We start from the raw sequence: 25,998 nt of genomic DNA, 5'->3' as shown, positions 1-25,998 counted from the left end.
TAAAATACACTTCGAACTCTTTTCTCAGACTTCTGTATTTAATATCACATTTTGGGTGTGGCTCAGCAGCACAAGTCACTGGTTCAGGGAGTACCAGACTCTCACAAGCTCCTTTTGAATTTTCTTCCTTTAAGAAAAATAGTGGCCAGATCTTAATGGAATGATCCTGGCCCCAAGTTATAAGCTCCCACTTCTTTAGGACTACCTTGGTATCTATATTAGTTTACTAGGGCTGCCATAGCAAACTGGAAGGCTTAAACAAAACAAAAAAATTATTTTCTCACTCTTCTGGAGGCCAGAAGTCTGAGATCAAGGTGTCGCAGGGTTGCCTTTTTCTGAGACTGCTCTCCCTGGCTTGTGGATGACTGCCTTCTCCCTGTGTCTTCACATGGTCTCCTTTCTGCAACTGTCTGTGTCCTAATCTCCTCTTCTCATAAGGACATGAGTCATGTTGGATTAGGGCCCACCCTAATGGCCTCATTTTCCCTTATCTACCTCTGTAAAAAAAAAAAAAAAACCCAACCCCCAAATATAATCACATTCTGAGGTACTAGGTATAAGACATACGGATTTGCAGGGAGGAACACGATTCACCCCATAACAGTATCCCAATAACTTCCTTTTACAAAGTTGTTTATGTTGTGTAATATAAACGCCTCTGGCCCTGACAACCAAGACTTTAAACCACTGCTTTCTCTGAATACTTTTGTGTTACCTCTCTATAATGATATAGGCAAGGTTTTCTGTGACTAAACCATAGTTCTTATTCAGGGCTATCAGCAATATCAACTATATTATAGTTTTCATCTTAGAAGACATCATGAATCTCATTTGTAGAAAAAATTTACAGACAATATTTTTGCCCATTATAAATTACCAAGTAGTAAAAACAAAGTCTAGATTTTTAAAAGTTTATTAAGACCAATAACACCTTCTTAAGTTATCATTGTTATACATCCGGCACTTAAAACAGCATAACCTCCTGTCAAATATAGCCTAGCATAATTTACCCTGAGCCCTCAACATCTGTCACAATTCCTGCTCATCCCATGTGAAGAATCAAAATGGCCTGACAAGAGCCAACTGAGAGGTATATAGTTATATCAATATAAAATCTATCATTATGGGGTGTCTATTGATTTCACATATTGTGCTAGGTGCGTTATATGCATTACATCATTTACCCCCTCAAAATCCCTGCAAGAAAGATATTATTGCCTCTGCTTTACCAGTGAGTAAACAGAACATTAGAGAGATTAAGCAAATTTCCCAAGGTCACAGAGCTCACACAGGGTCAAGACTTAGATGTCCAGTCTTAGATGTGAACCAAGTCCCATCTGACTCCAGAAATTTTTTTTTTGTCACCACCACATATTTCTTCTTTTCTTAATACATATAACAGCGTACTCTCAGTGGCTCAGAAATTTTCCTGGGCCATAAAAATATCCAATCTAGTTTCATCAACTGCTAGCTTTGGTAAATAAAACAACAGCATCTTTGTTTCTATGTTTTAGCTGCAAAATACATCATGTGGTATTCGCCATCAGAAATAAAATCTCTGTCTTTGGATGGTGATGAATATTAAGGTTATGTAAAACAACAATGGACACATTTACTTCTCATAGAAAAATGAATTATATTGAGTAAACCTAGTTAGTAAACACAAGCTGCCTTGTAATGTCTCAGGGACTGCAGTTTTGAGTTCCTTCAAAACACTTGTATCATTGTAAAATTTGGTCTATTTTGTGCCCTGGCTTCCCAGTCAGGATTGTAAGCATGTGGAAGGCAGGAACCCTTTCTTAGCCTCCTCTGTGTTGTGTTGCAGTGCTAAGGACAATCCTGCACAGAGCAGGTGCTCACTAATATCTAGTGATCAGCTTTAAAATCTTTACAAAATGACAACCACGGGAAACCCTTTGGAGGACTTGGTGATTAACATCACAATTGTGCAACAGGGTGTCTAAGAAATCTTTAAAACTGGCCATGTTGAGGCAGCTTGCTTGCTCTGTGAGGTCAGATGTGCAATCTGAGAGCTTTGATTTATTAAGTCTTAAATGCCTGAGGGATGCCTGATGATGGTGATGAGGCATGTTTTTTTGTAAGAATTGTGCAACTATTTGTTTATGTAAAATAGGAGGTGTAAGAAATCTTACCAGGTCCTATTTGGGGCCTCCCAAGGCGGTCCTAAATAGAGCAGGATTCCGCTTGGGGCCCTTGACAATGGCCTGAGAGAAGTCAATTAAAGCACCAAGTCAGTCCAAGGCCACCAGTATAAATGGAAGTGACTTCCTCCTTCCTCCTGTTGCTCACTTGTCTTTTTTCTTAGCAGGACTCAATTGTCTTGGCCAAAAAGTAGATTACTAAAGTTATACCAACAGACAAAAGTAGGGTAGTTATATCTAGATCCTCACTCTAAGAGCTATATAACTAGCCACAACATACTTCTCTACCTAGAAGTAAAAATTAACAATAACTCCAAGGAACATATAAGCACACTTAGTAATTAAGACCGAGCCACAGGGCCCCTTGGCAAATATAATGAAAACCCTGGAGCCAGAGATAAAGAGGTCTTTCTCAAAGGAAAGCATTGTCTTCAAAAGATAGAACTAACAATGAGCACATGATTACATGGGTACTGGCAGATCTGGTCCCCAGGAAAAAGGCATTGTTCAGGGAGCCTGCTATGATGAACAGAACCTTTCTTTAGTCTGCCATCTCCTTTCAGTTCAGGACATCTGTCCACAGTCTGCCCTAGGCCCTTGGATTTGTCCCAGCGTGACTGAACACTTCTTCTCGAGCTTTCTACTCTCAGAGAACTAAGACAACTACAAAATTGTTCAGCCTATGGAGAAAAGGTTTTGAGAATGGTTTACAGATGACATGAGCATGTGGATTTACTGATCCTTTAAGGAGGCAGATACTTTGATGTGGAGTTAGAAGCAGTTTAGAGAGCAAACAAGCTCTAGGGATTTATGTGCTTCCCTCTGAGATGTTCAATAGCTTGGGCCATCTTCAGGCTGGTATGACATTCTTATCCTTGTGCCTAGAAAACCTTTAGCTGCATCACACCCTCAGGCAGGTTATAGATGCACTGGCATCTAGAAGCAGAAGTAGAGATGCAGGGCAATGAAAAGGAAAAGGTCTTCCTGGTAAAACTCCTCTAAATCTGAGTTATCTTTCCTCAGAAAATACAGGTTTGCAGAAAACACTGATTTAGATTAGGGAAGAAGGCCGTGGATTTGGAAAAGCAAAATAAGCATAAATAAGAATAAGAAGGTAAAATCTGAGGTACAGAGTATGGCAGAAGGTAGAACCTGGATTATCTAAGCCTCTGCCAGTGGGCTGCGAATGCATTGTCCTAGTATAGGCTCAGAATAATGTCTCATACAGAGCATTCCTCCAGAACAGTAATTCTAGAAAGTGAAAGAGGACACTGGGCCTCCAGAAGAAGTGAGTCACACCAAAGCCATCACTACACAGCCAGCCCACCCCTTTCATCAAGGCAGAAATTACTCCACATTAGCCACAGCTTCCATGATCTCATTAGCAAAGATACTGGGAATCTGCTGTTCCTCTAGGAGGGGAGATTGAAACTGTGCCACAAATTATTTCACCCAGAACAGTTCAGTCTGATTGGATGAGTGGCAATGGGGGGGAAAAAATCTATTTCCCTGTGGCAGTTTCCTTAATTCTGTTGTTGGGAGGATACTAGTGTGATGCCAATTGAGATGTGCCCCGACAGCTACTAATCCAGGAAAGGGCCTGGACCTAGATAGCCTGAAGATTTGGAAGAATGGGCGAGACACTTTTATTGCTAGTGAGCAGCTTGGCCAAAAGGCAATTATGGGCTTACATAAACTAAAAGTTCACGGGTATATCTGGTTCGGTGAAAGATGGGTTCAGGACTCAAATAATATGATCCGAACATGGCTTTTTCCCCTTCAGTTAGTCCTGACTTCCACAGTCTCAAGTCCCACGTGAAGACCTCTCAGCCTGTCAGGGGCCCAGTGTAGGACACAGGAGCAAGAGTCCTAGTCCCAGTAAAAGTCTCAGAGCATCTGATTGGGTCATATGTCACATGTTTACCTCTAAATCTAGACTGTGACCTGGATCATGTGAAATCAGGTACAACAAAGACACATGGACTAAGTTAGAAAAAGAGGGATTCACGCTATGGCTATCATAGGAAGAAACTGTGAATACTGAGGGACAGAAACAACAAAAGCCCACTAAAATTAGTGAGTGGTCTTGAAGCCGGTGTTTGCAAGAACCTTTTGTCTTAACTTGGGTTTCCCCCAGAAAACAGCCTGAGACAAAGGCTTGCATGTGGGTCATTCATTTACAGAATTCAGGAAACAGTTGGGAGCTGGAAAGAGTGAAACAGGAAAAGAGGAAAAATGAATGCAAAGTACATTCCAGAGGAGTATATGAGGAGGGATCCAGGAAGGGAACATTTGTTGACCAGTTACCACCTTCCATTAGTGAAGGATTGCCCATGGGTGTTAATTCTCAGTCCCAGTTTTGTGCATTTGTGAGAACAGCCTAGTTGGTTCCTGCAACTGTCACACCCTGCCAAGTCAGAAAATCCTGGAGGCACAGAGGGAGATGGATGGTGTTGCTGGTTTCCATGGCAATGGTTAGAGTAAAAGGTAGTGACAGAGGATGTGAGATGGGCACAAGAGTTGGCCAATGTACCTTTCTTCTTGGATACTTGTTTTGCTTTGTTTTATTTACTATTGCAAGTTAGGTTTCCACCAACAGTAAACTGTAAACAGAAAACATTGCAGGGCAGGATATGGGATTACATAAGGAACAGTAGAGAAATGATTGGGCCTGAATCCTTTCTCCGCCATCAGCAGTGTCATTTAGAGCAAGTCAATTAATCTCTTTGACTATCACCAGTAAAGCATAGTTGTCAATAATGCCCATCTTATGTGATTTGGGGTAGTATTATTGTATATAAAGTCATACTGTCTCCTTATTAAAAACATTATTTTCATTTCCATTATTCTTAATAACAAGCAAAAGAGGCTCCATAAATTTTAAATTTTTCATACAAACAAGAGGGACTTTTGTAAGGGGCCCTCTAACCATTTCTGCTTCCCTTCAGTTTATGAAGTTTGCAATTCATGATGTTTAAAACAACATCCAACTCATTGCAGGATTGAATGGTGTACCACACCAACAGGAAAAGTGCAAAATATCATTGAAATTGACACAGGATAGACCATCAAGATTTCCCCACAAATTCTAGTCTCTGTGAAAATGTATCACAGTCATCTTTTAAAACCCACTTAACAATCTAAAACAAGGGAGGGGTTATTTTTGTGTGTATCTGTAATATTTTATTTCTTATATTTAAATTGTTTTGAAGAAGGGAAGGGTTATTTTATATCCAGCCATGTGGTAATGCAGTTTCCAGGAATTTAGAAAAAAATATATACCATACATTTGTTATCATCTACAGCGGCCCATATGCCTGAGCATTTGCTTTCCACAGTTTTTGAGAAACGTGGTGGGGAAAAAAAGTGCTGGACCCAAATATGATCCCAGATCCCTGATGTGATGCTGTAGACAGGACATCTGGCCATGCAGTTTACCTCTTGGTCCCTGAGACAACATTGTGCCCCCCACCCCTGAGGCCTCCATCTCAGTTCCATGTGATTTGGTCTCCCCGTGTTTCTCTGCAGAAGCCTTCTCTCAGGTGCTGAGCATCAGACAATCAGTCTCATTACCTTTCTACTTTGGAAGATCCTAGCTTCTTAGGGACTAAAGGCAGGAAGCCACCGCTTCTTTCTCTCTTAAACTTTCTCCTCAACCTGACTTCAATCCTAAAGTGATTCAAATATTTTCAGCAGAAAACCAAACCACCCCTGGGAAAGAGTGGACAGAGATGGTCCATACCACACTCTAGACTCCTGTGAGACAAACTCTTAAATGCCCAAGTCTCCTTTAGTTCCTAAACTACCTGAACATCTACATCAAATTACATCATTCAATACAGCTAGAGCCAATTGCCTAAAAGCAACTTGATTGCACATTAGTCTCTGCAGGTGTTTTGGAAAATGTTTATGGAAAAAAAAGTCCCCCTTTGAGCTATCCCCATCCTTACCCAAAAGGAGAATTTCATGGATGTTACACAGCCTATATTTTGAGCCAGGCTACATAAACATGCTCTTCAAATAGGATAAAAATCTATCTAGTTGTCCCTCCATCATGTACTAACAAGGCAATCATACAAATTCCATATAGATGAGAAAGAAACCAACAGGTAGGTCATTATTGTAAGAACTTTGATGATAGGAAGGTTAGGCAAAAGCATAATTGAGACGAGGCCTTAAGATAAGGAGCAAACGCTAATGCATGGGGGGAGGGCAAGGTGATCCTCAGACAAGTCACATACCCGAGGACAGGTGGGGACTGGGGTGGAGTGAAAAGAAGCACATGTCTTACCAGCTCCTGCCACTTACGGTCACAGGGGTATGCTGACGCACCGTTGCCAGGGTTTTCTCTATAATTTCAAGCATGGAATTTCTAAGTCTTGCAGGTCAAATGCTTGAGAGAAAAAATATCATTGATCAACCCAGTCTATAGACTGATTCTTCTGGGACCTCGTGCTTACTCCTATTCCAGTCCATTGTGGTTCGGGGACCCAAGAAGGGCCAGGTCACATGACCTACTGTCTACGATGGAGGACCTTTGAGGGGGCAAGCTGATTTATGAGACGGGGACTGTAAGCGGGACTTGTACAGCAAAGCCTGCCTTTACAGACCTAAAGGACAAATTGTACACGCATGACAGCCACACAAGGATTTGTACTGGGAAGCAGGATCTTTCCCTCAATTCCTCTATGTGCAGACAGGTGCCGAATTCACCAACTCTGATCCTGTGCTGCTTGTTTGAGCCAAGGTGGGAATAGGGTAAATAATGAGGCTTTGCCCTTGCTTCTCTATACTGTTACTAAGGATGGACAGCGTTGGAAAAGAGGAAACTGCCTCGGAAGTATGAATAAAGATGGCTCCAAAGTATGCCATGCCTCCAAAATGCTATCGCCATATGAAGAAAATAATGTTTGCATCAAGAATAATGGATTCCCTCAGATTATGGCAGCATGTGTACAAGAGTGTCCTGCTGCAAAGACAATAAAAACAATGTCCCCAAGAGAGCAAGGAAGCTCTCAGCCATGAATACCTAACCTCCTATAGCATCTTTGTAGATTCTTAGCTAGAGAAGCTGAGGGCAAGGCCTGGGGTGGATACATTTTGATCAGGAGAAGGACAGAGAAGCCTTTGGTGGTGTGCTTCCCAGAGACAGTATAATCAGGGTCTCACTTTGCAGATCAGGACCCTGGAGCCCAGTGGGGTTGAGTCTGGTGGCTTTAAATAGAACATGGGCTTTACTTCAGTGCAGAGCTCTTCAAATGTTTGTGGCAGGCTCTGAGTTTGAGGTGAAAGAACCAGAAAGAATATGACCACTTAACTATTATAACTACATCTTTCTATAGTAGACTTCCAAACTAAAGACATTCTTCACCTGTCAAAAGTGGGCAGTCAGTGCCTTGAAATACAATGATTGAAGGGCAAATGCTCTCCTTGACTTAACAGAGCATTAGCACAGACACACTTTAATTGACAATCATGCAAATGACCTTAGCTGCATTGTAAGACCTGTATTAAAATCCTCAGAAGCCACTTTCTGGCCAAATTCCTATTTTCAGATGCCTGTCCTGGGTTAAAGAATTTTCTTTAGCCTAAAATTTCTTAGGTTTATTCTCTGATCACTAAAGACTCTTTGCCAATATCTGAAAAATGATAAGCCAAAAGCACATCACTCAAACCTGAAACAGATAACACTCTTCTACCCCTAGTCCAACCAGCTGTGGTTGAGAGACAGGGTGTTCAAGCCCTGTGACTGTCCACCTTATAGGAAGTTGGGGGTGGGGGGGACACCATAATGCTCCAAAGGGTCATCTGGCCCAACATTCTCATTTTACACATAAAGGAGTGACACCTCAAAGATAAGTAACAGTCCAGGGCCACCACCCAGTGGTAGGAGAGCTGGGATACACCAGTCTAGGTGATCATTGCTCAGAAAATGAGCTGCCTAGTCAACATAAAAGGAAATATAATTTTGAAATTACAACTATGATCCTCTACTACTTCCCAGACTGCTGAAATCACCAGTCTTCCAGATACTTGGAAAGAGGGAAGGAGGGAGGGAGGGAGAACGGGGAGGAGGGAGGGGGAGAGAGAGAGAGAGAGAGAGAGAGAGAGAGAGAGAGTGAGTTCCATCCGGGGCTCATAAGCATGAGAAATACTACACACTGTATTCCCTTTTTGGAGAGTCACATCACACACACACTAGGGAATCTGAGAAAGAAGCCCAGCAGTAAAGAAATGTGTTTAACTCAAACCTCTTCTTCCAAGTCACATCTATTGACATCCTACAGACCCGGTGTTCTTGGGAATATACTTAGGGACATGCAGGCTTAGTGAGAAAAGAAATGAATTTCAAAATAATTGGGCTAGAAAGTAAAGCAATTGAAAGTCTGACTCATGTCAAGCAAGAGTTCAAAAATGGTGCCATCTCATCCTCATTTCCTTCCCTGGGTCTTTTATGCAGGAAACTTAGAAAGAAATTAAGGGTAAGGGTGTCTTTGAGTAGCAAAGATAAAGAGAATAAATCTTTTTCTTTAATTTGCCATTGAGATTTACATAAAGGAGTAGAAACACAGACCCTGCCTTTGCCACTCTTCTCCGTGAGTTTTTAAATCCAACCCCTACCAGAAATATAATGCTTAGAATAGTATTCACTCATATTTATAACTTCCGTACCATGAACTACCATGATTTTCTTTTCCCTCAAAGCTGGTAAAGTTACATTCCTACCTCAGAATCTGTGAAGAAATCAAATTTGGCCTTTAAATAAACTAATTTGAAAGGTTTAAAAAAATATTAGAGACTTTAAAAAAAGGAAAAGGGGACTTGAATATCCCAAAGTGTGAAAATGCCACATTTTTATACTCAAATGATTCAAAATAGATGAACAGAAGCTTCCAAACTTTCTAAAAATATGCACCTTCAGGCAATAAAAAAATCAATCTAAAGGGTCATTTATTTCAAGAACCTAAAAGCCTGATTTAGCACTCCAGTGAGCCCCCACAGCTGACTGGATCTGGGAGAACAGGGCTGAAGAAAGGTCATTCACACTCCTCCCTAACTCCTTAATGATATGTTTAGCCAGGCTAATTTTAGACCTGTCGGAAGCTTTTGATTCAGTTAACCATAAGGTGTTGGTGACAAGACTGTGGTCAATGGCAGGCGTGGGCTGAACTCCCTTTTGAAGTCAGTTGGTGAGTTCATTCCTGGAAGGAGGGTGTCAATAGGTAGTCATGGGGAACTGCCTATGATTCACATATATCTCCTGGGAGGTCTTGTCTTCCCTCCCTATTTACCCAACATGGGCAGGAGAACTTGGGAACCATCAGTACAGGGATCATCTTGATGATCCTCATCCATTATCGTCTTTTCTACTGATCCATTCAAACTGTCTTATCCTTGGGTTTGGCTCATAGTTGTTTTGGTTTGGGCAGGAAGTAGTTGGCTTCAAGTCAAACTGGGTAGGCTGAGGTTGTGATCTTCAGTCAAAGGAAATGCTTTAAGGATATCAGAGGTGGATCTGTAGCATAGCTATTCAGGGATGGGGGCTGACTGACTGGTCTTTTAACAGGTGCTTGAGGATGGACAAGAAAAGTCTCTTTTTTTCCTGGATTCAGAGATGCATGTGCCTACCCCAGCTTCCAGAAAAGGCATTGTTACATTGAACTACCCCTCTAGTTCTTATAAGTTTCACCACAGGAATATCCACCTTTTTCTCTACTTTGCTGGATTCTACAGTGGAACTTCATTACCCTGTTATTCATCAGCCCTATGAGATTTTGCATGCATCAACTCAAATCCTTTCCACCCTCTCAAGGTTTACCATGTAGATTTTATCTGATGTAATGTGTGCTTCTGCTCTATATGTGTTCCATAAAGCTATCTACAGCAAAGAAAATGCCTGTGTTCTACTCAAGAACTCAACAGCCTGAGTGAGGGGGAAAACGTCTTTAGTGCTATCTCTTACTAGATCTCAACCAATTCAGATGCTGTAAGGAAACTCAGGGATAACCCATTATCATCCTTTCATTTTATGTAATGGGAAAGCAAGACTTAAATTTCCTCAATAAACACAATAATTTGGCAGAACCAGAAAATTTCCATGGAGCAAGAAATCTAAGATTATCTTTCTAAACTTTTTCAATCACTCATGGTCCTCACTATGGGTCAAAAAAGTGTGGAGAACAGCAAGAAGACAAGGGGATAGACAAGAGACAAGGGTGAAAAAAATTAGATGAGAAAAAGAGTCAATTAGTGAGTAGTTTGCTGTCATCTCCTTGTCATCACCCTTTTCTTCCCAACTATTTTTATGTTCTCTTTGGCCTGCTCAGATAAACCAGATCACCAGCAAGTCTCACTGGAAATCCTTGGTTACCCATATCCAAGGGACAAAAAGAGGCAGAGACAAGCATATCTAAGTGAGCCCCATTTTCCATCTTTGGAACTATAGATGCCTTAATGGTTAATATTACAACTGTGGATTTTAAATGCTAATTTCCTTCATTTGACAGCCGTCTACCGAACATCTGCCATGTGCTAAGAGCTCTGCTACACGCTCAAAGGACATGAATATGAAGGAGACATAGTCTTGCATCTAGAAATTTATAGTTTAATAAGAAAGAGAGGAAAAATATTCCTCCTCGTTATAAAATTCTAAGAGTGTGACATTTCACACTAACAATTATAACACAGGGAGGAATCAGGTGGGTGCCCTCAGAGAGGTTTGACTTGAATGTCATGGGAGTCCAGAGAAAGAGTATATCACATCTAGGTGGCAGGAACCAAGAAATCTTCATCAAAGAGGTGGCATCTTGAGCTGGGGTTTTAAGAATAAAAAAGACTTAAACAGTAAAAGTAGCTGAGGAGTAGCCTTCCTGAGAAAAAAGGAAATGGCACAAGAATAAAAGATCTGTTTGTGAAATAGGTAGTGGACCAGTTCGGATAAAGCGTAGGATCGGTATGAAATGAAGGGAGATACACGGCTAGAAACGTGTGTTGGAAGCCAAATTGCAGAATATCTAAAAGGATGAGCTAGAAAGCTTGGTCTAAATTCTCTAGGTAATGGGCAGCCACTGAAAATTTTTCAGAGGGCTGGCCTTTGGACAGATGAACTGGGCCACGATGAATTGGAGTGCAAGACGCTAACTAGATAGAGATAGGGGCCAGCTTTTTATAATAATTTAAATGAGAAGTAAAGAGCATTTGCAGAAACAATGGAAAGGCAGTAGATTCACTAGGTATTAAGGATGCAGAAAGGACAGGAATATTTGGTACAAAGGGCAAAGGAGAATTTCCTAGGGTATTCGTGATGAAAACAAAATTCCACCAGGTCAAGTGGATACTTGAAAGTGTGAGACTTTGAACCTACCATGGAGATGGCCTCAGTGTTGCCCACTGTTTGTTGATTGAGTGGATGCTTTTCCTTGTTGTAGGTTGAGAATATTTGAAGGGTTTTTTTATTGTATTGTCCCTTTATGTCTTTTTATGGTTTAAAAGGACCAGAATAAACAAATGAACAACACCTATCATGTATCTCAGACTAAAGAAGAGCCCAGGATGTTTCATAATCTCTTTTCTGGTGAATAAATATAGCAATAACTACATAGTGGTGGGCCCATGGCTGTAGAGTATAAAGGAAGGGGAACCTATTACAAACTGTCCAAATTTACCATGTCCTTCCTATGTGTCCTGATTCATTTTTATATCAGAACTTCCTTTTCAAAATTGACATCATTGAATGGCTAAGAACTTGCCTTTGGAGGCAAGACTACCATCTGTACACAACACTTCTCACCCACTTATTCCCTGAACAGCATCAACCACCAAGTCAGATGCTAAAGGATTTGGGAACAAATAATAATGGCCCTTTTATCTTACTTAGCTGCTAATGCAGACCCCTTGTTGACCATCTTCTTCAGGCAGTCTTCCCTGACAAACTAGAAGCAACCTGACACCACATCATTCTCAGAGAGCTCTCTGATTTGGATTTAATTCTTTCAAGCACTCATTCTTCTGCCTGTCCCCACCCCACCTTAGCAAATATTTAATGAGCACTTGGTATATGCCCAGCACTGGGCCTCGTGATACAGATACAAAAATAAAAGGCAACAATCCTTTGCTTTGTGCAAATATTAATGTAAGGAATTCATCTGTCCTGTGGGATACATCACCTTGAAGACAGGAACCATCTCTACCTAAACCTGGTGTCATCTGGTCATTAGTGCTCCAGAGGGTTTAAGCATGTAGACTTCAGAGTCCTAGGATAAAGAGTGCCAGTGCCACCTGGGTCAGGTACTAGCTGTGAACCTAGCAAGTTATTTAAACCTTCTGAGTCTCAGTTTTCTCCTCTGTAAAATGGATGTAATAATACCTACCTCATAGGGTAGGTTCTGGTAAGAATTAAATGAGATAATGCAAGAACTTTGAGACAGCACCTGTTTTACATTTAAAAATACTAGATAAAAATTATCATTAATAATATTACTATCTGACCTGTGATGAGTCTGCAAATGGCCACCAGTGGCTGTGATGGTGACTGTCCTTCTAGCAGGTAAGAATACACTTAAAAGACTTGCTAACCCTTCACAGAAAGGTCTACAAAGCAATGCCCATTTCAGTTTACATGTCACAGGAACAATTCTTCTTTAGCCTATATGTCATGTTTTCTGTTTTATTTCTCTCATTTTCTTATACCAGAAAAATTTCATCTGTTCCCGATGTTCATTCCCTATTTAAAGACACAGCATTCAGTCTGTGAAGCCAACAATTCTCTGCCAACGCTGTCACCACCCAGGTCTGTGGTGCTGAAGGCCCAATCTGTAGCAAGAAGTGACATGAAACTACTGCCTTTCCATCCAGAGGGAGTTGCTGGGATGCAGGGCGGTTTCCAGGATCAAGTCCCCCATGAGGAATAAGTAACAGAAACCGTGGAAGGCAAATAAATAGAACTGTGCTCCTCATGCAAACACTCAGAGCAATTAAAAATAAAATGAGGGAAAGAATGAACTAAAAGAGAAGGGGGGGATACTATTTAAATCAAAGATCATGCTTTTCTTTCCTTATCCTTTGAGATTCCAGAGCATTACTTAGATGAATTTATGACTGTTTTCAACATTTATATGAAACACAACAAAGAGCTGAACTCTGGTTGCCAGGCTGGCTACACTCCAGGAGGTCGGAATGCATCATTAATTAAGGGGAGGCTGCAAGACTGGATATCTGGGAGCTTCAGGTGCCCCATACACATACTTCTCCAAGCCAGAGCAGGCTACACCTAATAAAGTTTCCAAGGTGAATTTGCCTTTCTTCAATGTTATGAACCCCCAACTTCCTCCTAGGCATTTCCAGCCTAGTTACCCCCACATTCCAGGGAAGGCAAATCTTCATACACCACACCCGCTTCTCAGCTTCTCAAACATTATCTGCAGAAACAAATTTAGCATTAAACATTACATCACCACCTTGCTGCAGATTACGGCCCCAGACAACTACCTCCCACATGAGCCAAGGTGATCCGGGCAGCCTGGGGCACCATTCTGTCCAAATTGGAAGAGTGCAGAGCTTCTTGCTGAGCAGATGCTCTTAAGCCCAGCAGATCTAGGAATTCTATTTTTTTTTTTTTTGCCTTTTAAACATGCAGATCAGAACATTAGACCTAGAAGTTTTCCGTGCTGCACAATTTATGCTAGCTCATTACCTCCTGCTACACTCCGAGGCTTTGTAACGGAAATTGGCTCTGATTTCTGAGATGGGCATTACATCATCGTCTTCTTTTAGCACATTATGTCATCCCTGCTGAGACGCATTATCTCGAGTTGGCTCAGCAGTAGCGATTTTTGTGGGCCGACTGCAGTGTTCCCAAAGAACTGCTGGGAACCACAGATTGAAATCTGAAACATTTATCTTCTGAAAAGCTGAAAAAGGGGAAAGATGTTCACATTGGACCCCATTTATTTTCCTTAACCCTCTCCTCTCTCGGCTCCTTTTAGATTACACTGCAGCAAATGCCACTGATCAATGTGTGGAGCCCGTGCAGAGACGATCATCTTGAGATAAGCATTGTTAAGCGTGCCTGGAATACTGCTCCCCGTCAATGGCTGATACACCTGACACTAGCCATGATTCTATCTCAAGGGATGCTACAAAATGCTTAAAAGGAATCAATCACCTTGGACACTCATAGCGATAACATAGAGCACCTTGCCTAATTCTTGGGTTATTTAAGAAATTCTCACAATCTATTTATAAACATATATGAATTAAAACTACATACACACACATATACTTGCTTATCCTCCTGACCATGTTGCAGCCACAAAGGCAAACTTCTAGAAGCTTTGTATTAGAAATAATTTTAATGCAGGGCATTGAGCTGATATTATCTCTTCTCACTTCAGCCATGAAATTAGAAGCCTATTTTGTATCTCTCCATCCTAGGCAGGATTAGAAACCATTGCACAGAGGGAATAAACAGGTGCTTTCAGGATAAAGCAAAGATATTCCCAAACCCCAGAGAAACCCTGTACTTCTCTCATCACAAAAGCATAATTGTGGGGGAAAAAAAGACTCTCTGAATACCAAAAGGAAATGGGATACATTCAACCATGACTAAATTACAATCCCCTTCCCCCCTTATACACCAACTGATGAAATTCACTGGGTGGGGAGTAAGTGCTGGGAGAAGGGTTAGAAGAAACGTTACGATATTCCCTTCCCCTGCCCACCCGTGCTACATTTTTTTCCACTGATTTTTCTAAATACTGAATACTTTTATGCTCTTAGTTGCTTTTTGTGTCTCTCAAATGGTAGCCACATCCAAACAGCTTCATAATTAGATTGGTAGCAAGTAAAGCTATCATTTGGCCCAGTCCAAGAGCCTCACTGTACTTTTACCCTCAGCGGTTTTTTTTGTGTTCTTCTCCAATGTACTCCCCCCACCCCCAAAGGATCATAAAGCAAGATGGCAGCCTTCGTTTTTTACTGAGCCCAGAGCAAGGCCATGTGAGCAGTTTGAGCATTCTCACAAGGGTTGGGACACCTGGTCCCACACTCACGGTGTAGAAACTTCCTGGGTGACCTTCAGCGACCAACCGATATCCCCATCTTTAGCACCTTTTCTTTCCTATTTCATATTCATTGTCATTTGCATCTTATCTCCTAATGGGGACAGTGTGAGGATTGATGGTAAGATCCCTCAAAGGGCTCCGAGGCTTTCAGATAGATGGTGCTTCATAAAATATTGTTATTTAACAGCTAAGGACAGCTATAAGAATCTTCTTACCCTTCTTCTTCCTTTCCTTGGTCCCTTGCTCTCCACCCCCTGCCCCAGGCTCTAGGAATTTTATGATCTGAAGGCCAAAAGGCTTTAAATCTTAATAACTACATGTGCTCCTCGGGATACTGAAAGGAAACTATATATACTCCTTACTTGACTTGTTCCAAGCTTTTACCGCAACCAAAGTAACTGCCGCACCATTTAAAAATTCCACTGAAAAAGCAAGTAGCCTTCAACACGTTAGGCTGACTTTCATATAAGTTGTAAAATATTAAATGACCAAAACTTCTATCCAACAATGCAATTACCTGGCCCAATCACCCCTTTCCCTTTGCAGGAGACAAGCAGGTGGATTTATAAGCCCTGAAGGATGTGCGCCTGCCTCTGGATGTTGGCTGGCTGGGCACCAGCTTCGGAAGACAAATTGGGCAAGGGGGCTAGGTATTACTTCTTCTTCTTCCTCCAGCACCCTGTGTGTCCAGGACGCTCTGCCCAATCCTGCAAAATAATGTTTTCAGGATGCCCAGAAGCCCTCAGTCCAATCCCAAACCAGGCCAACTGTGGAACAGAGCCACTATGCTCTTGACCCTCTAACAAGATAGCCACTGGCCCTGAGAATCTGCAAAAGAGTTTTTTCTGCTACTGTCTTACAGAGAAGAGGAAACCAAGTTCAAAATCTGTAGGTAGTTTCTAAGAGTAAGAACATTTTGGGGGGATCAGATTGCACCAAGAGAAGTCAACTATTCTCCAATGGATGTCCCAAAATAAAGGAGGAGTGCAGAGCTGGCCAAGTCAGAATGGGGAGACTATGCACTGAGCCCACTGCCTCCTGACATTACAGTAAAACCCAGGCTCGGAGTGAGGAGGGAATTCTGGGCCTGGCTTCAGCCTCCACTGCCAGCTGCCTTGGCACTAGTCGCTATGCTTCTGGGTTTGGCAGAAGGGGAACAAAACAGTATGGACCTTTCAGGCTCTCCTGGGCAGAGGGCATGCGGAGAACTGGCATAGCCTCCCGTTGTCCCACCTGCCTGCCCAGAATCACTATTAGGATCGCCTAATGCATAGAAAAATGGACATTTGTTTTATCAATGAAGATCTTGATCCTGCGTCTACCAGCAATGCCATGATACCAGCTGTCCACACCAGCTGCTTTCTGTGTGCCACCCCAAAATCCCATTGGCAGTCCCCTAGTGACTTGTGGCATGTGCTAGGCTGCAGAGCCTTCCCTACTTCTCAGAATGAGCCCCTAACAATGCACTTTCAGACCTGTCTTCTTAGGAACAACCAAGAAAATTTTAAGCATATCATGAAGATATAGACTACAAAAACATCAAGGGTTACAGTTTAGACCCATGAAGGTTATAAGGAGATCTACTTTATCCAGCTTTGCGGGGCGGGGGGGGCGGCGTGAGGGGAGGGGAAATCATACCGGTTCCCTGAAAATACAAGTCTATTGCTGGTCAGAATCCTTCGTAACTTCCAGGATGTCTGCATTTTCTTCACCTCTATTCCTAGTCCAGGCTAAGTACTCAGCTTTTCCCTTAAGAAGGTTTTTCCTTCTCAGATGCCAGCTTTCCACTCCATTTTTCCCTCATGATCTGAAAGGTATCTCTTATGTACCTCTTAACAAAAGTACTAGATTCTCATTAATCCTGAAAAACAGAGCTAGGTGGGCTGCATGCATTCATTCAGCAAATATCTATGGAGCAGCAGCAACTATGTGCCAAATATTGTAAAAAGTGTTGTGGGGGTGAATGAGACATGGGTTCAACTTTTCAGGCACAGGAGAGCCCACAGACAAGCCATATGAATAAACATGAGACAGAGACTGCTAGCTTTTCACCCAAATGCCTCCTCATATTCCTGGGTACACAGCTGGATATGCTACCCAACTTCCTCTACTGTTAAGTATGGCCACGTGCCTGAGTCCTAGTCAATAAAAAATACACTTCAAATGATGTACCTATGAGAGCCTGCATGCTCTTTCCTCCTTCTAACTGGTTGGGATGTTGAGATCAACAAACCCTGAAGTCCTGTGTTGAAGATGGCAGAGCCCCAGACAGCCTGAGTCACTGCATGCCCACTTGGAGGAAAGTTGCCCTCGTGGTCTATTCATGTTCAGGATTTCTACTGTGTGCATCCAGAACATGATTGGGTCTGTTTATAATAACAGCCATGTTGCTCTACTTGATATAAATGTTAAAATTATTTATTGAAATGGAAAGGTATTCACAGTGTATAAGAGCAGAATAAATTTAAAACTGTATTATAGTGTGATATCCCTTTAACAATATGTATATAAATGTACATGCACACACAAAGAGAAAGTTCTAGAAGTATGTACAGCAAGGTATAAGTGTTTATCTCGGGATGGCAGTAGTATATGTATGGCTTATCTACATTTACTGATACTAAATTATATGACTTTATAATTTTAAAAAAGCTATGTTTAACATTAAAAGGAGCGATGGTTAAGAACTGGCTTGGGACGCCAGAGGGCCCCAGTTTGGATCCCACATATGAGGGCCAGTGACACTGCCCTCTACAGCTAAGATGCTGAACAACAGCTCAACCTGGAGCTGGGCTGCCTTGAGTCGCCGGCGACGGTGTAGGCTGCAGCCCCTGTGGCAGTGGGTTGCCATGGGCTACCGTGTGTAGCCAGCAGCCAGCGTGAGCGGCCAGCAGCCGCAGTGAGCGGCCGTCCAGAAGCCGGCGACTGATCTGCCTCGCCCGGGAAGAGCGCAATGATGGTGCCAGCTTGGGCCAGTGAAGCAACGTCCTCCACAACTACACTGAAGAACAAAAGGACAGCAACTTGTCTGTTCCCCTTCCCCCAATTCCCCAGCACTGTTCCCATCCCCCCAATGCCCCAATAAAAATCTTTTTTAAAAAAAGGAAACTGTGTCTTGAGATGTAAATACGAAGGCATAGGTAGCATCTCAAAGTGGGTAAAGATTTCCTGAGGGAAATTAGAAAAAGAGTCTCAAATTAGCATCTATTAATGACCCCTCCAAAATTGCAAATCTATAAGTTAGCTACAGCCTGAGAAATAGAACAGTTCAATTATGCAACACACCTTGTTCCCAGCCTTTACATAGTGAGCCCTTGTCAATGGAGATCAATTCACTAGAAAGAATGGAAGAGATAAATCTTTTACCTTTACAAAGTGCCAAGAAACTAGTCCTACTGGTTGTTTGGATGAAGTATAGGGGTGGGGATAAGGGGAATTATTGAAAGGTGAGGGGAAGGAAAAAGTACCATACTTACTTACACCCTTTTGCTATCTATTTTGCTATTTTTGCTAACTGAATATTTTGCTAACTACTTATTCAGAAAATTCAAAAAAGATTTTCTTTATGAATTTTGTGCTATATGCATTTATTATATATTTTTAACTCTCCATCGGGCACAACTGATCTCACAGATTCATTGCACACAAATTTTCAAATATGAAATACATCTTTACTGTACTAAGTCACAAACATGACTGGCAATAGATTACACTAGAGAAGGAAGATACAGAAGCAATGAGTCATGATACTTAACTTTTAGATATTTGAAAATTTGTGTGCAATATCTGTGAAATCAGTTGCACCAGACAGAGGGTTAAATTCTAAATATTACATCAGAGATTCTCTTTGAATTAGTTAAGAACAGAGACAGATGGCTGAGCAAACAAACCAAGTCATAATTTCCAATAGAATCCCACAAAACCATAGATCCAATTGGTCTTGGAGCAAGTGTGGAAAAAGCCTAAACATGTTCTCCCCATACAGTGGAGAAAAAGCATGGTCAATGAAGGGTCACCTCTGCTCTCCTCCATTCAGTCTTCAATAGTGCCTGGAGAAAGATTTTGGTAAGAATCAGAATCAGAAATTTTGCAAAACATGGTGTGCCAAAGTCCCAACCACTGATCTGCCATGAAGACTTGGAGTAGTGAAGGTGACACAAGAGAAGAGGGGAGGCCACCAACTATCCAGATTGGGGGGAAATGATGCAGGTTGAGGTCCCTGAGAAATAGCCCCTGAGAAGGAGGTTTGCCATAGCTGGCTTACTGAGTAGGACTCTTGGGGATGACACCAGTAAGGAAAGAAAACAGAATTAGGCAAGAGCTGTGAAGCAGTCACAACTAAGGTGTCAATGGATCCCATAGGGCCCGCTTGACCTGGGATGGCCCTTCAGAGTTATTTCAAACTGGAGGTAAGCCTTAATATGCCCTCAGGGTCTTGGGCAAGCAGCTCTCTTCAGCCAATTTTCTGGGAGTCTTTCAGTTTGTCAGACTCAGCAGGCCATACTCCAACAGCTGGGAGACAAAGCCCTAGCATTGGGGGACACACTACAGCATCCACTATAGAGCAATAGGAGAATGTCAACTCTTCAACTATCAGTCAAGAGAGATCAAAATCTACTCCTGTCATTCCTCTTTGAAATTCCTCAGCAGCTTCCCATCACCCATGGGAGCAAATAAATCCTCCTAAGCAAGCCCACAGGGCCCTTCTCAGGCCTAGAGGCCAAACCCCATGTGCCATCTTACTCATGGAACCTAGACTCCAGTTCCAGAAATTTCCATCCTCTTTCATGGCTCTGAGACTTTGTACATGTTACTTCTGCTGGAATGCCTTCTCTGCTCTTATCTTCCTAGAAAATTCTAGTCATCCCTCAATCCTCAGGGAAATCTCCTGGGAAATTTCCCTGGCTCCCTTGAGCAACTCAGGCCCACTTTTCCCCATGTTTCCACCATGTTGTATGCATCTACCACTCACACCAGGCCCTGTAAGATATACCAGTTCTACGTGTCTGTATTTCCACTAGACGGAGGCTTCTTGAAAACAGAGCCAGGTCTTCCATCTTTATATCCCAGATATACAGGAAATATTGGATTAAATGTTTGTTGAATGAATAAATAATGGGGAAGAAATGGTGCTGGCAGTGTTCGCTTCATCAACGAACAGCAGATGAATTCTGATAAATTGGTGGGACAAGAGACAGGAACTAGGGACACTGGGAGAGGCAAGGTGTTTGTAGCCAGCCATGAGCCAGAAAAATTTGGCTTTTGCATTATCTTTGGTTCTTGATATCTATTGTCCAGCTTTAGCCTAACAGAACAGAAAGTATATTTGGGGCTCTTACGTTGACAGCAAAACTGCTTTTAGAGTACAACCACCAGAAGCTCTCCAAGGATGACTTTAAGGGAGGAGTACTGGGCTGCATGGATCTCTGGCTGAGGCTGCCGACTAAGTGAGAAGGTGGGTCTGAGGAAGCATCCCCTCTCTACATGGTCTCCTGGAGAATCTCTGCCAAGGACAAGAGTAGCTGCCACTTGAGTAACATATTACTCAACTTTTCTGCATGGTGCTGATCAATGAAGGTGTTAATGAGGACACGGACAATGGGGTTGTATGAGCCAAGAGTGTTTAGGCCAAAGGGAACAAGGTCTCAGGTAACAGAAGGGAAAAAGGGATTTGGCTCATTCTAGAGCTCCCTTGTAAGGATAAAGTGGAATCGTAGGCTCTCTTCTTTCTTTGTTTCTCATCTCATATGCATCCTCATTCCATATTCAGGAGGAATGCAACTAGCCTGAGCTACCATGAGAAGTGATCATATCTCAGTCATATCTTGAGCAAGTGACAAATTTTTTTTTTTCAGAATCCCCAAGGCAAACACAATACACTGAGTAATGAAGCAAAATTATCTAAGGTCATTGTGAACAGGCATCAAACCAAGTTTGGCTTCAATAAAAATGAATTTTCAGTCTGTCTTTCCTTATTTTCAAATCTTACTGCCTCATTACAGAACCAGGGACCTCTCATTTTGGGGAGAAAAAACATATTCTGTTTCCTCAGGAAATGCCAAGGGGCCACAAGTTTTAATCTGCTCCAGCTGGAGTGGAGGCTGGGGGCTTATTTAAGCTCACAAAGTATACCTTCTCGTGTTTCCTCCTGCTGACAAACCAAAGATCCTCCTCGACCTAGGTTTAGGTAGCTGTTCCCAGTATCCAAAGGAAGACTGCCCAGCCAAGCAACTGCTCCACCCACCTGAAAGCCTGCTTAGGATTCCATTTGAATGTAGGAGTTGATCTCTAAATATAACCCTGAAAGCAGGCTCTGCCATCATCCCTGCACTTGCAGCTTCTCTCATTCCAAAATAATAAAATGGGATAGGTGGGTCTTTGGGCTTTTTCCCTGGGAGGGCAGCTTAGAGTAATGAGACACAGGAAAGCAACCCTCCACTGCCACACTCCCTATGCCCCAAATCTTCCCTTTAGGGTGGGAGGAGGGGTGGACAATAGCAGTCCACTCAGAAATTGCCATCAAGCCCCAATCCCCCACTTCATCACTGGGTCCCTCTCAAAGCAGATGGTCCCTGAGGACCATCAGGTCCGTTGTCCCAGGACACTGATTGACCACAGAACAATCATTAGAAGTCATTAGAAGTGTGCCTTCTCCCCCTCCCCAACCCAGGGCTCCTACTGTAAAATTTAGAATCTCCACATATCCTGGCCCTGTGATCATTCTTATCTCAACAGATTGTATTCCACTAACCAACACATATCTGCTCATTGCCAGTCTCTCACTAGCCCTGAGATCCTTAACAGCAGTGCTATGTCTTCCTCATCCGTGGACCTTCAGCACCCACCATAGTGTGAGGCACATGGCAGGTGCCAGTAAATGCTAGATGAATAGACAGAGGAATGAATGGATGGAGGAATGAATGGAGTAGTGCCTCAGTGTTGCATTTGGTAGGTAGAAGGACAGATGATGGGAAGTACATCTTGAGGAACTTGACTATAGCTGTGTCCTGCAACTCTGGGTCTAATCCTGGAACCCACACAGAGTTCCAGGGAGCTCCAAGTCAAAGCATGATGGTGCTATGCTCCTGCCCTCTGAGTCACCTACCCCAAACTGAATCCAGTTGAGGGTGGAGGTGGGACCCTCCATAGAAGGCCCAGGAAGGAATCATATTGGGATCACCTGTGGAACACAGTGACTTTCACTAACACAACCAAAAGCTGACTTCTCTTAGGGCAAGCACTAAGGTACTTTGTTTTACTTAATTTCACTTTATCTTTCCAACAACACCTTGAGGGAAGTATTACTCCCGTCAGTTTATGAGAAAACCAAAGCTCAGATAAGTTGATTGACATGCCTACAGCAAACAAGTGGAGAATCCGTGTCTTTTCTGCTCCACCTATGGTTGAGGTGGCAGAGTAGAATCACCTGGGAACTTTTAAAGACCATGGGTGCCCAACTCCCATCCCCAGAGAGTCTGGCTCCATTGGTCAGGAGTGGGTCCCAGGTGTTTTTGGAAAGAGGGTCAGTGGACTACACCATGTTGACATGGAGTGCACATGGATCCTAAAAAAAAAATGCCTTATAATTTTCATCTCATCTTTATTCCAATACTGGGAAGTCACCTGCCATGTGACTCCAGCTTAGCCATGTAAGTGATTCCAGCAAGACTTAGCTAGGGTGGAAAATCAGGCTGACAGCTGAACATTTTTGTAGCTCATAAATGCTTTTAGCCTATCTACAAAGTTATACCAAGTCTCCTAGGTAACTGGGACTATTTTCATTAAACTGGGGAATATTGAGCAAGATGGATGACAGCACTTGCATTGAGACTTTCATATCCTGTAACTGGTAACTAATTTGTGATGGGATTGGACGTAGCTTACCTCTCTGTGATTCAGCATGCTGCCTCAGTCACAGAAGCAGGAGGAGAGGAGAGCACTGAGCTGTCTTACAGGGAAAATTTGGAGGCATGAATAAATTATTCCATGTTTATGAAGTGCTTTGGGCTCCTTGAGTAATAGCAGAGTGTCAGGGCCTGGTGTTATTAGTTTTCACACAAGTCCCAAGGTTAATTGCTCCTCTCAACCTTGCTCCCCAGTTCACGAGTTACGCTCTGTGCCTAAGTTACTTTCCTCATGCCCTGGTAGAGAGCAAAGCTAGGGCTTGAGCTCTCCCTGTGGAGAGGCAAAAAGTTGTGCATCCTATCAGTAACTTTTCTCCTCATGAGCTGGAATTTTTTTGCTGCTGGAGCCATGAGATTCCTTTGAGCTGGAATTCATTCGCTGCTAAATCCTTGGCATTTGTTTAACACAGGCCAAGGAACCAGATCAACAAAGGGAGCTCTAGTCAGGTATAAGCTGTTTTTACTGGGCAGATTCCTTTTATGAAACACAAACAATATTCAAATAATTAGCCAGTTGAGGTCCCAAGTTAATGAGTGGGCAGGGTCTCCACTTTTTACCTGCAACCCTGGCCCCTTACTGTCATTTTCCCCTTGACCTTCTATTTCAGCACAAAACCAGTTATTTTTCATAAGCAAAGTCATTCCTTTCTTGAAATGCCACTTCCTGAACAAAGAACATAATAATCAGCTTCTCACAACCAAGTGAACCCAACCTTATTGTAGGCTGCTGTTTTGTTGGGGAAGCCATTGTTGAATGTGTTTGACTTTGACAATATAAAATTTTAAGTTCCAACTCAGAAGATTTATGTATTTGTCCTTGCTTCAACTATAAAACCTTAGAATGTTAAAGTGAGAGGGCAGCTTGGAGAACTAGTCTACATCCCTCATTTCAAGAGGAAATTAAAATCCATAAAAACAAATTGACCAGCCTGAGGTCAGCCACAGTAGCCAGAACTCTGCCCTTGGCCCTCCTTTCTTTATCACACATTCTTTCTCTAGAAAGCTCACCCTGTCCCATGACTTTAAATGCCATCACATATTAATACCTCTCAGCCCAGATCTCCCCACAGAACTGCTGCTTTTCTACTCCAAGCCTCGCCCCATTTTATCCCCCTGTCCCATACCTTCTCCATCTCAATATGTTGCACCACGATTCCAGAGTTGCTCAGGTCCAAAACCTTGCCATCATTCTTTAATTCTTCATTTCTCATCTACCCTGTATCTAAATGGAGGTACTAGCTCCATTTCCAAAAATTAATTACTAATTCAACTCCTTTTCACAGTCTCCACTACTATGACCCTACTTTATGTTACAGTCAACTCCTGCCTATTTTATTTCAATAGTTCTGAACTGGTTTCTCTCCTTTCACTCTTTCCCTTTCCAGTAGATCTAACATATAGTAATCAGAATAATCTTTCTAACTCAAAAATGCATCATTTCACACCCCTGCTTAAAACCCTCTGCTCTGGTAAAATTAATAAATACTCATTGATGGACTAATGCTAAGAAATAGCAATAGAACCAGAAGTAGAAGTAGAAGCTATGCTTTTCAATTTGCATTCCAGTGGCACTCCAATCCTGTCCTAAGGTTTACTAGAAACAGAGATGCACTCAAGCTAGTTCAAATAAAGGGGATTTTTATTTGAGTGACAAGGTACAGTGTCTCTGAAATACAACAACAGAAGCCATAGTAGGGCTTCAGCGCCACAGAGATCAAAGTTGAAAGAGAGCTCTGGATTCAAAATGGCTCTGAAGAACTCCCTCTCTGCAGTTTTCCTTTTGGTTTACCATTAACACTATTAACACACACTCTGTATATCTGCTTCTTCCTTTCCTGTTCTAAGTGGCATGTATTCATTCCCCCAGCAAATATTTATTGAGAGCCAACATGTGCTAAGCCATGCTAATTCTGCTTGCTTATCATTTATGCTTCTTTATTTCATCTCCACATGACTTTGGTTTTCCATGTCTCCATCAGCCTTTTCCATAAGTTTTTTTTTTTTTGGCTTAAATTCCTTCTGTTAACTAGGCAAATCTTCCTAGATTTTAGCTAATATTTCCAAGACAAAATCTAACTGGGCCAGTTCATCTTTTAGAGCTGGGTCAAACATTATAGATTACCAGACAGCTTATGAATTGGCAGCCTTTGGGTCAGTCCAACCGGCTATGTTGTGTTGTTCAGCAAAGTGTGTGGTTGTGGCAGTGTCTGTGGAAAGGAAGGATGGCAAGGCACATGTGAGCATATCTCTAGGATAAACTTTAATCTAGTGAGGGTACATTTAGGCAGTAGGAAGAGATGCATTTGCACATTTCAATTTGAATCGTACCAAACAGTATTTGCCTAAGTCAATGAGACACTTGATATCTTTGAAGGTATCAGGGCAGAAAAGTGACATGACCGGAGCTTTGCTTTGGTAAAATTAGTTTTTCAGAAATACATGGGATAGATTGTAAAAGGAAAAAAACTGATATGAGAAGGAAAATTAGTAGCCAGCTATAATACATTGAAGCACATCATATAAATGAGGAAAGTTCAAGCCAGAGAGCTAAATAGCTTTTTCAAGATCACATAACTAGAAAGTGGCCAAGGAAAGGAAACTTGTGAAAAGATGGAAGAATCCTTGGGATAACTGGAAGAGGCTAATGGTATTCCCACAAAATGGCCTGAGGCTAGAGAATGGGACTGGACCAAAAAGGGAGGAGAACACAGAAGGACATGGCAGGAAGGCCCACATTTCTAACTGGGATGAAGGATGGGATCGCAATGTGGCTTGGTGGCTTTACTCTTCCCCTTGAAGCCTGGCCCCGTCTTGATCAAATGCCTTCCCCTTCTCTAAGATGCAATATCTTATCCTGTAAAATAGAGATAG

General features: G+C 42.2%; 1 long non-coding RNA gene across 1 annotated transcript in view; it reads right to left on the bottom strand.

Moving 5' to 3' along the window:
- The window catches only part of LOC109395863 (uncharacterized), a 97,364-nt gene that overhangs the window by 27,684 nt on the left and 43,682 nt on the right, over positions 1 to 25,998 (bottom strand). The window lies entirely within an intron of this gene.

The sequence above is a fragment of the Hipposideros armiger genome, unplaced genomic scaffold, assembly GCF_001890085.2.
Source record: "Hipposideros armiger isolate ML-2016 unplaced genomic scaffold, ASM189008v1 scaffold_489, whole genome shotgun sequence".
Classification (NCBI taxonomy): Eukaryota; Metazoa; Chordata; class Mammalia; order Chiroptera; family Hipposideridae; genus Hipposideros; species Hipposideros armiger.
The sequence above is the reverse complement of the archived record's forward strand: the minus strand, read 5'-3'. Positions and strand labels throughout refer to the sequence as shown.